This window comes from Zalophus californianus, chromosome 4, assembly GCF_009762305.2.
Source record: "Zalophus californianus isolate mZalCal1 chromosome 4, mZalCal1.pri.v2, whole genome shotgun sequence".
Classification (NCBI taxonomy): Eukaryota; Metazoa; Chordata; class Mammalia; order Carnivora; family Otariidae; genus Zalophus; species Zalophus californianus.
The window spans coordinates 93,670,985-93,684,635 of NC_045598.1; the positions used below are offsets into that span (position 1 = coordinate 93,670,985).

The window sequence follows — 13,651 nt, forward strand, 5'->3', positions numbered from 1 at the left end:
GAATGTAAATGGGCTCAATGCCCCAATCAAAAGACACAGGCTATCAGATTGGATTAAAAAACAAGACCCATCAATATGCTGTCTGCAAGAGACTCATTTTAGAACCAAAGACACCCCCAGATTGAAAGTGAGGGAGTGGAAAACCATTTACCATGCTAATGGACACCAAAAGAAAGCTGGGGTGGCAATCCTTATATCAGACAAACTAGATTTTAAAACAAAGACTGTAATAAGAGATGAGGAAGGACACTATATCCTACTTAAAGGGTCTATCCAACAAGAAGATCTAACAATTGTAAATATCTATGCCCCGAACATGGGAGCAGCCAATTATATAAGGCAATTAATAACAAAAGCAAAGAAACACATTGACAACAATACAATAATAGTGGGGGACTTTAACACTCCCCTGACTGAAATGGACAGATCATCTAAGCAAAAGATCAACAAGGAAATAAAGACTTTAAATGACACACTGGACCAAATGGACTTCACAGACATATTCAGAACATTCCATCCCAAAGCAACAGAATACACATTCTTCTCTAGTGCCCATGGAACCTTCTCCAGAATTGATCACATCCTAGGCCACAAATCAGGTCTCAACCGGTACCAAAAGATTGGGATCATTCCCTGCATATTTTCAGACCACAATGCTTTGAAACTAGAACTCAATCACAAGAGGAAAGTCGGAAAGAACTCAAATACATGGAGGCTAAAGAGCATCCTACTAAAGAATGAATGGGTCAACCAGGAAATTAAAGAAGAATTAAAAAAATTCATGGAAACCAATGAAAATGAAAACACAACTGTCCAAAATCTTTGGGATACAGCAAAGGCAGTCCTGAGAGGAAAGTATATAGCAACACAAGCCTTTCTCAAGAAACAAGAAAGGTCTCAAATACACAACCTAACCCTACACCTAAAGGAGCTGGAGAAAGAACAGCAAATAAAGCCTAAACCCAGCAGGAGAAGAGAAATAATAAAGATCAGAGCAGAAATCAATGAAATAGAAACCAAAAGAACAATAGAACAGATCAACGAAACTAGGAGCTGGTGCTTTGAAAGAATTAACAAGATTGATACACCCCTGGCCAGACTTATCAAAAAGAAAAGAGAAATGACCCAAATCAACAAAATCATGAATGAAAGAGGAGAGATCACAACCAACACCAAAGAAATACAAACAATTATAAGAACATATTATGAGCAACTCTATGCCAGCAAATTAGATAACCTGGAAGAAATGGGTGCATTCCTAGAGATGTATCAACTACCAAAACTGAACCAGGAAGAAATAGAAAACCTGAACAGACCTATAACCACTAAGGAAATTGAAGCAGTCATCAAAAATCTCCCAAGAAACAAAAGCCCAGGGCCAGATGGCTTCCGAGGGGAATTCTATCAGACATTTAAAGAATTAATACCTATTCTCCTGAAACTGTTCCAAAAAATAGAAATGGAAGGAAAACTTCCAAATTCATTTTATGAGGCCAGCATTACCTTGATCCCAAAACCAGACAAAGACCCCACCAAAAAGGAAAATTACAGACCAATATCCTTGATGAACATGGATGCAAAAATTCTCACCAAAATACTAGCCAATAGGATCCAACAGTCCATTAAAAGGATTATTCACCACGACAAAGTGGGATTTATCCCTGGGCTGCAAGGTTGGTTCAACATCTGCAAATCAATCAACGTGATACAATACATTAACAAAAGAAAGAACAAGAATCATATGATCCTCTCAATAGATGCAGAAAAAGCATTTGACAAAGTACAGCATCCTTTCTTGATCAAAACTCTTCAGAGTATAGGGATAGAGGGTACATACCTCAATATCAAAAAGCCATCTATGAAAAACCCACAGCTAATATCATTCTCAATGGGGAAAAGCTGAGAGCTTTTCCCCTAAGGTCAGGAACGCGGCAGGGATGTCCACTCTCACCACTGCTATTCAACATAGTATTAGAAGTCCTAGCCACAGCAATCAGACAACAAAAAGAAATCAAAGGCATCCAAGTCGGCAAAGAGGAAGTCAAACTCTCACTCTTTGCAGATGATATGATACTGTATGTGGAAAACCCAAAAGACCCCACCCCAAAACTGCTAGAACTCATACAGGAATTCAGTCAAGTAGCAGGCTTTAAAATCAATGCACAGAAATCAGTGGCATTCCTATACACCAACAACAAGACAGAAGAGAGAGAAATCAAGGAGTCGATCCCATTCACAATGGCACCCAAAACCATAAGATACCTAGGAATAAATTTAACCAAAGAGGCAAAGGATCTGTACTCAGAAAACTATAAAATACTCAGGAAAGAAATTGAAGAAGACACAAAGAAATGGAAAAACGTTCCATGCTCATGGATTGGGAGAACCAACATTGTGAAGATGTCAATGCTACCTAGAGCAATCTACACATTCAATGCAATCCCCATCAAAATACCAACCACCTTTTTCAAAGAAATGGAACAAATAATCCTAAAATTTGTATGGAACCAGAAGAGACCCAGAATAGCCAGAGGAATATTGAAAAAGAAAAGCAGAGCTGGCGGCATCACAATTCCGGATTTCCAGCTCTATTACAAAACTGTCATCATCAAGACAGTATGGTACTGGCACAAAAACAGACACATAGATCAATGGAACAGAATCGAGAGCCCAGAAATGGACCCTCAACTCTATGATCAACTTATCTTTGACAAAGCAGGAAAGAATGTCCAATGGAAAAAAGACAGTCTCTTCAACAAATGGTGTTGGGAAAATCGGACAGCCACATGCAGAAGAATGAAACTGGACCATTTCCTTACACCACACACAAAAATAGACTCCAAATGGTTGAAAGACCTAAACGTGAGACAGGAGTCCATCAAAATCCTAAAGGAGAACACAGGTAGCAACCTCTTCGACCTCAGCTGCAGCAACTTCTTCCTAGAAACATCACCAAAGGCACGGGAAGCCAGGGCAAAAATGAACTATTGGGATTTCATCAAGATAAAAAGCTTTTGCACAGCAAAAGAAACAGTCCACAAAACCAAAAGACAACCAACAGAATGGGAGAAAATATTTGCAAGTGACATATCAGATAAAGGGCTAGTATCCAAAATCTATAAAGAACTTATCAAACTCAACGCCCAAAGAACAAATAATCCAATCAAGAAATGGGCAGAAAACATGAACAGACATTTTTCCAAAGAAGACATCCAAATGGCCAGCAGGCACATGAAAAAGTGCTCAACATCGCTTGGCATCAGGGAAATCCAAATCAAAACCTCCATGAGATACCACCTCACACCAGTCAGAATGGCTAAAATTAACAAGTCAGGGAATGACAGATGTTGGCAGGGATGCGGAGAAAGGGGAACCCTCCTACACTGTTGGTGGGAATGCAAGCTGGTGCAACCCCTCTGGAAAACAGTATGGAGGTTCCTCAAACAGTTGAAATTAGAGCTACCATTCAATCCAACAATTGCACGACTGGGTATTTACCCCAAAGATACAAATGTAGGGACCCGAAGGGGTACGTCCACCCCAATGTTTATAGCAGCAATGTCCACAATAGCCAAACTGTGGAAAGAGCCAAAATGTCCATCGACAGATGAATGGATAAAGAAGAGGTGGTATATATACACAATGGAATATTATGCAGCCATCAAAAGGAATGAGATCTTGCCATTTGCAACGATGTGGATGGAACTGGAGGGTGTTATGCTGAGTGAAATATGTCAATCAGAGAAAGACATGTATCATATGACCTCACTGATATGAGGAATTCTTAATCTCAGGAACAAACTGAGGGTTGCTGGAGTGGTCGGGCGTGGGAGGGATGGGGTGGCTGGGTGATAGACATTGGGGAGGGTATGTGCTACGGTGAGCGCTGTGAATTGTGCAAGACTGTTGAATCACAGATCTGTACTTCTGAAACAAATAACGCAACATATTTTAAGTAAAAAGAAAAAGAAGAAGATAGCAGGAGAGGAAGAATGAAGGGGAGTAAGTCAGAGGGGGAGACGAACCAGGGGAGATGATGGACTCTGAAAAACAAACTGAGGGTTCTAGAGGGGAGGAGGGTGGGGGGATGGGTTAGCCTGGTGATGGGTATTAAAGAGGGCACATTCTGCATGGAGCACTGGGTGTTATGAACAAACAATGAATCATGGAACACTACATCAAAACAAATGATGTAATATATGGTGATTAACATAACAATAAAAAATTTAAAAAAAAAGATCGTTAGACATTTCTACCTATAATTAGAAATGACAAATACCTGATTTTCTCCAATGCTTGCAAACTTCTGATCCAATAAACGCAATCTTTCCAAGCAGGTGAACAAGTCTTATAAATCAAACATATCAGCCTGCTAAATGTGGTAAGCAGACAGAGCATAACCAAAGCAGCACCTCAAAGACAAATTACTTTCCCTGAATGAACACAATTTATGAAGGTACTGATTCTGTATTCATTTCTTTATTGTCTCCCCTGCTTCTTCGTACAATTTCCCAGAACTACATATTTTTCTCATCTGACCAACTTAAAAACCACCTCAGTGTCATGACAGCAGTAACTGACATTTCAGAGTCAGGGTTTGGTCTGAGACTCTGGATGGGGAAACAAGGCTTGCACAATAATTCCAAGATCATTCTAGATAAGCCCTACCCTAAGAGCTGAACCCTTCTTAGAGTCATGAAGACTTCTCAATCCTATGCCTTTCTCAGAATATAGTGCATCTTCTATCACTGTTTTGATTTTTTGAATGGTAACCCTTTATAACACTTTTACCAAGATGTCTTCCACATGAATTTCAATTGACTAATTTGAATCCAAACTCTTCTTGTCTGAATTGCAGTGAAATATTTCTACTGCCTGCCTGAATTCCACACCCCCCCGTCTGCCTGCATCTCACTTGTCTCATTAACCACCGTATTCTGGTCCTTTATTGACAGAAGCAGCCTAGAACTGTAGAATGTCCAGTCGGAAGGGACTGTGTCTGAGGCATTCCTATGTTCCAGGCTGTCCCTTTCTCTTGCTGGCACCTCAGTGGGCACGGCCTCGGCGATAGGAAAATCCCCGCCTTGAGAAAATGAGAGTCTGCCAGTTGCTGGCCTTCCCGGCAGGGGTAAAGGGTGGGGTGGAGGGGTGTGGGGTGGGGGGATGGTGGGAAGTCTTGTCACCATACAACTAGTTAGTGGCTGTCAGGATCAGAACCCAAGATGACTTTGTCCAAGCCCGTCTTCAGCCCAGTGAAGGGATCTGATGAATAATCTATTTTTTTCCCTTTTATTCACTTAATAGGCAAAGACAACAGAGAGAGCAGTGAGCACTTAGCACAACCCTAGGACATGGAAATCAGTAAATATTCGTTTATTGACTGATTTGACATCAACACCCAGCTGTCCACATTCACCCTAATAACAAAGCCCAGGAAGGTATGACTTCCATGCCCCCACAGTTCCCCTCCTCCACCCCTGCCCAGCCCAGGAAGGAGCTGTGCTGAACAACTGTGACCATGGCCATTGTGGCGGAAGCTCAGGAAATGATGAAAGGCTTTGAAAGACAAGCATGTGAAGAAAGGGGGAAGGGAGGGGGAAAGTCACAGTGGGTAGGACTTGGAGGGAAGAGAGAAAGGTAACGGTTGGGTAGAGAGGCTGGGGGCAGGACTGGCATCACCCTCACAACTATGGCCCCACCTGGGTCTCAGAGACTGCTCTCTTCCCTTTTGCTCCTGCAGGGAATATCATTCCATCTTATGTCTAGGTCATACTGGTTTTTTTTTTTAAGATTTTATTTATTTATTTGACAGAGAGAGACACAGCGAGAGAGGGAACACAAGCAGGGGGAGTGGGAGAGGGAGAAGCAGGCTTCCCGTGGAGCAGGGAGCCCGATGCAGGGCTCGATCCCAGGACCCTGGGATCATGACCTGAGCTGAAGGCAGATGCTTAATGACTGAGCCACCCAGGCGCCCTGTCTCGGTCGTACTTAAAGAGATGATGCACATAGTTGTGTGTACAGACTGATACACACACTCACATAGATGCCCCCGGGTCTATTTAACTATAGGTACCAAATCGACGTGTGTTCCAAAACTGGACTCTACTGAGTACAGCCACTCAAGCTCGGGGCCCTCCGGAGCTTGCATTCTTGAAATCAGACGCCGATTCAAGGGTGAGTGTCAGCCTCGGCCTCGGCGGGTGCCCTTACCAGACCTGACTGAGAGCTGAGAAGGGCCAAGCCCACTTCATCATTTCTCCTCTTCTCACTTCCTCTTTACCAGTCACTCCAACACCTCTCCCTACAGATGTCCTTTGCTGAGCATCCACTGTGTCCCAGGCATGCTGCCAGGTGCTACAGACCTGAACTTGACTCCAAGGAAGCACCCATCTCAGCTTTCAGAGTTTTCACACCCAACATAACCTGTGGGCTTCTTGCAAAGCCCAGGGGAGACTTTAGTTGTGAAAATGTTTTGAATAAGTGGAGTATCTGAGCTAATACTACACTGTGTACTTCAGTGGGGTATATAACGGAGCTCACTAGTGAGCTTGCTGCCAGGAGGAAGAGGAACGTAGCAGTACTTGGTACCCACTGGTGGGACATCTGAGCAGCAATCAAGGTGTGAATATGTGGGAGACCATGAGCATCAGGTTCCCAGGGTGAATGGGGCTATGAAATTAAAACTGTTTGCTTTGCTTTTGCTTTATCATTTTTTTTTTCTTTTTGTGATATACGAGGAAAAAAAAAAAAACCAAAGGAAACCAAATTCAGATTGGTACTTTTTCTGTGGGGGCCCAGATGCCAGTCCCCTGCTTATCAGGAAATTGAAAGTGTCAGTTGCCCTAGTAACAGAGACCTGGCTGCTGGAGACCTGGGGGTGGAAGGTGGGGTGAAGGTTGTTTACCAGTTTGTTCTGGGGAAGGAGGTGGAACCATCCCCCACAGCGCTAACCAGAGGAAACTGCCTGTTCCCCAAGGTTGTCATAGAGCTTCCTGCCAGAGCATCTGACACCGGAGTTCACGACTGAGGTGGGCCTTCGCTACAAAGCCTTTCCATAGATGGAGACACCAGAGGGTTTGTGAATGACCAACCAACTGCCTCCCGCTCAGACCCGAGCTCCCTCCTGCTGACTTGGGGGGGGGGGGGGCTGCAGGTAGAGACAGCACCAGGCTTTTGTTTGGTTCTGGGTTTGGGTTATTTTTTTTTTTTCAGGCTTTTGAATTTCTGTGTTTAAACCCTGGCTCTACCATGTGAAAGCTACAGGACTCCTTCCCTGTAAAAAGGGGACAGGGTATAATGCCTGCTGGCTGAGAGTCATGGCACTTTCTCTCCCATCCGTCTCAATTTTCCCCTTCCCTCTTCGATTCCCAGGATCCTTTACCCCTCCTCTGGTGTGGCCAGCCAAAACTCAAAACTCTTCTTTGTTTGGCAAAGCAATTTTGCTTTCTTTGTGTCATGTGTTGCTCTCTAAACCAGATCCTGGGATCTAACTTTTCAGCAAGTGCTTTGCTGATGACAACAACAAAAGTTCTCTAGAAGGGATTCTGCTGCCAGCTTTGATAGAACATGCATTTCCCTCCCTCAAGTCTGTACTGGTTCTTCACTCTGCGCTTCCCTCATTTCTCAAGATAACCTACAATGAATGAGATGGACAAACCGACAGCCAAACTGGCCTACCCTTTTCTACACACTTCACAAATCTGCGGTGCATTGCTCCTCTTACTGACCAGTTTTTCTTTTTTAACAATCTGAGACCAACCACGCCCACCCTTCCCCCTTCACGTCTCTCCTGTCTTTCTTTAAAGCAGCTTATTTATGAAGTCTTTCCAAATCACTATGCCATCATGCCAACATGGTGGCAGTGCATGTTTATTATATACACCTGCCAAACACGGGAAGGGGGGAGAAAGTTGTTTTGTAACAAAATTGCAAAAAGCAATCAGTCAATGGTAGAAATTGTCAATCACTAATCTAACATTCTTCATGAAGTATGCCCCTTTGATTCTGCTAACAGAACCTCATGCGTTTAGCTACCAGCAGAAATCTTTTGACTCTAGGGAGAGAAGACCTCCTACTCTGGCCATAAAGAATGAATTGCAATTTGCCTAGACCACACATAGAATCTCATTCTCCAAAGGTTGGCTACATGATGCAATGAAATATAAGGGGAATTTTGCTGGATGTGGCTTCCAGGAAAGCTTTTGCTTTCTTGGGTAAGAAAGGGACAAACTCCACTGGCAGGGTCCCTTTGGTCCCTTTGCCATTTCTTCTTTCCTGGAATACTGATACCATACAGCAGCCACCTTGGGACCATGAAATGCAAGAACAAGGGCAAAGGTACAATTTGTTAAAGTATGGAGTCATGGAACTCCATAGCAAGAGCCTGAGATATCGATGGTAACCTTGAGTAGTGGACCAATATTGGTCTAACCAGCCATGTGAAATGAATAAGCCTCTATTTGTTTATGTCATTGGGATTTTTGTTATACATACCTAAACGCAGTCCTAACTGATACATAGTTCTTGCTCTTAAGAAATGGTCAGTGGCTCAGTGTATACAACTTGACATCACTCTTCATTCTAAATCCAGGGCATGAAAAAATCCTGTCTGCTCTACCATCAAAATATATCCCCAGGGGTGCCTGGCTGGCTCAATCAGTAGAGCATGGGATGCTTGATCTTGGGGTCATGAGTTCGAGCTCGACAATGGGTGTACAGCTTACTTAAAAAAAAAAGAACCTACAAAGTATATCCCAGATTTCAACCATTTCTCATTGCCCTGATGTTAACCTGGATTAAGCCGCCATCATTTCTCACTCAGAATATTACTAGCATTCACTTAACAGGCCACCTGTGTCTAGCCTTCCCCTCTGCAGTCCGTTCTCCAGAGAGCAGCCAGATTGATTCCATTCAAAGGCAAATCAGATGGTATCACTTCCTTCATCAAAACTCTCCAGTGGTGTCCAGGTTACCCAGAGTAGAAGCCAAAACCCTTAAAGTGACCTATAAGGGCACTGTGTGATTTAGCTCCTGGTTTTTTGTCATTTTGTTTAGTTTCCACTACTCTGCTTTGAAGTTCTACTGCTATCTTTTTCTTCAGAATCTCATCTACTTCTATCCCCAACCAGTGAATTTTTCATTCTGAGTATTTCATTTTTCAGCTCTTGAGCTTCCTTTTTTATTGGGTTTCTCTCTTCATTGTACTCACGTTTCCCTTTACATCCTTGAACGTACTTACAATAGCTGCTGCATGGCCCTGTGTGTTAATCTCTGTCACTTCTAGGCCTGTTTCTAGACAGATTTTTCCCCCTCATTCTGAGTCACATTTCCTGTTTTTTGGCATATCTAATAATCATCACTGGATGCCGAACACTGTTATGTTGTCGAATGTTTAGTGTGTGTGGACAGGCAGTTCATATACTTACAGATTGACTTGAGCACTTTGCAGCTCATGTTAAACTTTGTCAGGGAAGGGCTAGAGCCGTCTTTAGGGCCAGCATGTCCTTTACTAAGCATTGAACCTTCCGAGATCCCAATTTAATTTCCTAGCTGCTCAACCAACACTTTCCTCCTGGACTTGCTCAGAGTTCACAGTCCTGCACTATGGGTTACCTAACATCCGAAAACATGGTTTCTAGATTTCTAGTTTATGGCATGAGGGTTACTGAGCCGTAACTGGAAGTGGCCACAAACACTTCTTTGTTTTAATGAATTCTGCATTTTTTATTTCATTTTGCCGTTTTTGCCATCAGATGAAATGATTAATAATGATGCTGAAGGGGCGCCTGGGTGGCTCAGACGGTTAAGCGTCTGCCTTCGGCTCAGGTCATGATCCCAGGGTCCTGGGATCGAGCCCCGCATGCTTCTCCCTTTCCCTCTGCTGTTCCCCCTGCTTGTGCTCTCTCTCTCTGTCAAAAATAAATACAATCTTTAAAAACAATAATGTTGCTGAAGATGGAGGTGAAGATGGCCACAGCTCTTTGGAATATGGATGGAGCTCAAGTGGATTTAAAAGTTATGAAGAACAGAGTGACTCAGAGTACCACAATGGGGTCCCCAGGTCCTTCCTGTGCAGTAACCACCAAAAGCAAGTATGTGTTCAGTCTGTGTAAGAGACAGAATATCTCATGTTTTGTTTTCTCAAGTTTTTATTTAAATTCTAGTTAGTTAACATATATGGTAACATTGGTTTCAGGTGTAGAATTTAGTGATTCATCACTTACATAGAACACACCCAATGTTCATCACAAGTGCCCTCCTTAATACCCATCACCCATTTAGTCTAGCCCCCACGCACCTCCCTCCATCAACCCTCAGTTTGTTCTCTGTAGTTAAGAGTCTCTTATGATTTGTTTCCCTTGCTCTCTCTTTTTTTTTTCCTTCCCCTATGTTCATCTGGTTTATTTCTTAAATAAAGAGGTGCCTGGGTGGCTCAGTCATTAAGCCTTTGGCTCAGGTCATGATCCCAGGGTCCTGGGATCGAGCCCCGAATCAGGCTCCCTGCTCCGCGGGAAGCCTGCTTCTCCCTCTCCCACTCCCCCTGCTTGTGTTCCCTCTCTCGCTGTGTCTCTCTCTGTCAAATAAATAAATAAAATCCTTAAAAAAAAAAAACTCCACATATACGTGAAATCATACGGTATTTGTCTTTCTCTGACAGACTTATTTCCCTTAGCATAATACTCTCTAGCTCCATCCACATCATTGCTAATAGCAAGATTTTGTTCTTTCTGATGACTAATATTCCACACCACATCTTCTTTATCCATTTATCAGTTGATGGACATTTGGGCTCTTTCCAAAGTTTGGCTATTGTTGATAATGCTGCTATAAATATAAACATCTGAATCTGTATTTTTGTATCCTTTGGGTAAATACCTAGTAGGGCAATTGCTGGGTTGTAGGGTAGTTCTATTTTTAACTCTTTGAGGAACTTCCATATGACCACACTTATTAAATGTGCATTAAACTAGCATTTCAGCCTCCATTCTAGTTTCTAAGATACCAAGTTGAGTGTGAGTCCATCGGCATGTGGTAGAGGAAGTGAAACTCAGAGTAGGGAAATAATTTGCCTAAAGACAAGCTGTTGCTGGAGCTAGGAGTAGTGCCCAGGTGTTTTGTGCTCTTAGGCTGACCTTTATGCTCAAACCATATCACCTTTTCCTGGCTTAGCTCCTCTGAGCACTCCCTCCCCCTCAGTTCCTGTCTTCTAACATTTGTAATACTGACTCCCCTCCAACACCTCCCCCTACCTTCTTTCAGACTAGCTGGGAAAGGTCTTTCAGGCCCAGTGCATCAGACCATTTAGAAGGACCAAGACCCACTCCATCACAAGCCAGTGGGATGAGCTTTCTGATTCTCCCCACTTTGACATCTGCCTCAGATTTCCCCCAAAGGCCCCTCTTACCAGCTCGCAACAAGAGGAGACCACATCTGTGAAATTGTGTTGTGACCAGCAACACTTAAGCAATTGGGATTCATCAAAAAACAATTAGAGTAGAAAACATCTGCTTCTGTGTGTCAGGTGATGAGGGGCTAAGGGCCACAAAAGGCCTCTTTTCTCCAGAAGGACTCATTCCAGGGACTTGCTGCCCAGCTGCAGGGGTGCCTCGGCTGCTGGTTTTCTCAGGGTCTGCTCTGATGCAGAGATCCTGTTTTCCCAAGGTCATGCCCTTACTAGGTGACTGGATGAGATGAATGTATAAAGGCTCGGGCATGTTAGTCTGAAATAGGGCAACTCTGATGGCCAGCGCTTGTTCTGGAGCTCCCCACCAGGCGGGCCAAAGCTTTGTCAGGGTTGCATCATGACTTGGCTTCTCCCCCTGCCCACTCCTGCCTCCTCCCCAGCCTCTCCCAGGTGACAATTCCTGGTGAATGATCTGTGCCCAAGTTCTGGCTCCACACTTGTTTCCAGAGAACCCAATCTATGACTCCAGGAACCATCACTGGGCCATATAGTCCAAGTTTCCTGCAGCCATGGTCTCGAGGTTAGGCAATGGGTGATAACCCCATAGGACCATACCCCTGATAAAACAGGTATGGGACCCTCATAACTTTCCACCTCCCTTCTTTACCAATGTGATGGAAAATTGACGTGAACATACAGAATGTATTGGAAAATAGTATCAGATATTTACTGAGTGTGCATTCTGAGCCAAGGCACTGTGCTGCACCAACGTGATCACTTTAATCTCCACAAACGATCCCACAGGAAAGGTAACCCTATCATCCCCACTCTGTAAAGACTTCCCTAGCTTCTGTCTGCAAAGAGTCGGGGCAGGCGCATGGGTAGGTGATGAATGACTATCTCAGGCTCCTTCCAGGGGCCTGGCCCCCTTTTCTACAGTATGAGCTCCTGACAATTGTTTCCTTCTCATCTCTGGCTGGAGCTTATATCCTCCCTTTCCTCCTTCCTCCCCCAACTCTCAGTTCTGCTGATCTGGCAGGCCCTGTGCTGGACCCACTAGCAAAGCAGAGGCACTTTCAGTACCCAACACCCACCCTTGAAAGTAGGAACGTGAGAAGCTCTCAGCCCACATCCTGTATCTGAGCGAAGTTCTCACAGGTGGTTCAACCCAGACAAGCCTTTATGCAACATCGTTCAGCTCACCGCCAGTCTGACAACCACCAAATCTGGGCTCCCAGGAGGCCACTCATTCATTCATCCATTTATCAACAATGAACTACCAGTGATGGCCCTACTGGGTACAGGGGCTGCCTGGAAGTACACAGATGAACCACCTATTCATTTATTCATACGCTTGTTTATTTAACAATGACTTACTAAGATCCTATTTTGTCTGAAGCACACGTCCTGACGAAATGGTGGGAGTAAGAAGCAGTCTTGACCTTGCATTCCTTGGGAAGAGAGAAGGGTTAGAGTCCATTATTCAACTACTTTACTATAAAGTCCAGTCTCACACACAAAGACCAGTTGTACTTTGGACGTACAAGAGGTTTTTAGTTCAGGTGGGATAGTGACTTCTCACACAGAAGGGGTTCTCAGACAAGGTGGGTATTTGGGCATCTCCTTTGGTTGGTTCCTCCCTCGTTCTTTTTGGGCTGGGTCTTTTCAATTAGGCTCTCTGGGTGCCTCGCAGGCGCACTCTTCTCACCAAGGAACAAATACCTCTTTCAGAAGCTGCTCTCTCCTCTCTTTCCTCCCAGTGCTCTGTGTTGTAGACCAGCCTTTCTTAGCATGCTTCCCATGTGTTCCCAAGGCTGACATTTGCTGAAAAAGCCTATCCCTTCCTCTGCCTAGAGGCACATAAACAAAATGCCCCTTTCTGTTATACCAAGTTTAGGCCTGAACCAGGTCCCAGAAAGCAAGGTGGAGAGGTGCCACGCCTTAGGAATGCGTGCATGTTGGGGCAAGCAAGGAAAACCCATCTTGCCATATTTAGAGCAGAGTGTTTCTTCCTCCTTTTTCTGCATTTTCCCCGACTTTCCCTGGTGTTCTTCCTCTGCTTCCTCCTCCTTTTGGGTCCATGCCTATTTCCTCAATGAGCCAGACTCATTGAGCTAGACTCATTTCTCTCTCCCTACTCATCTTCCAAACTTTTCGGAGATAATCCTTATCCCATGAGAAGACCGAGAGGCTGGGGGAGACAGTACCCTCCCAGGAACCTATCAGGTGTTGAGCCCCCCTGCCAAC

General features: G+C 44.1%; 1 long non-coding RNA gene across 4 annotated transcripts; it reads left to right on the forward strand.

Annotated features, from left to right (window-relative positions):
- The first annotated feature begins 5,034 nt into the window (after positions 1-5,034).
- LOC113937077 lies at positions 5,035-7,156 on the forward strand. 4 transcript variants are annotated; one of them, XR_003524483.1, is made up of 5 exons: positions 5,035-5,128; positions 5,305-5,438; positions 6,070-6,174; positions 6,284-6,619; positions 6,977-7,156. It is a non-coding gene; the product is annotated as an uncharacterized LOC113937077 (long non-coding RNA). The 4 variants fall into 4 exon arrangements; XR_003524489.1 differs by lacking the exon at positions 6,284-6,619; XR_003524482.1 differs by lacking the exon at positions 6,977-7,156 and having other exon boundaries at positions 6,284-6,664.
- The last annotated feature ends 6,495 nt before the right edge of the window (positions 7,157-13,651 follow it).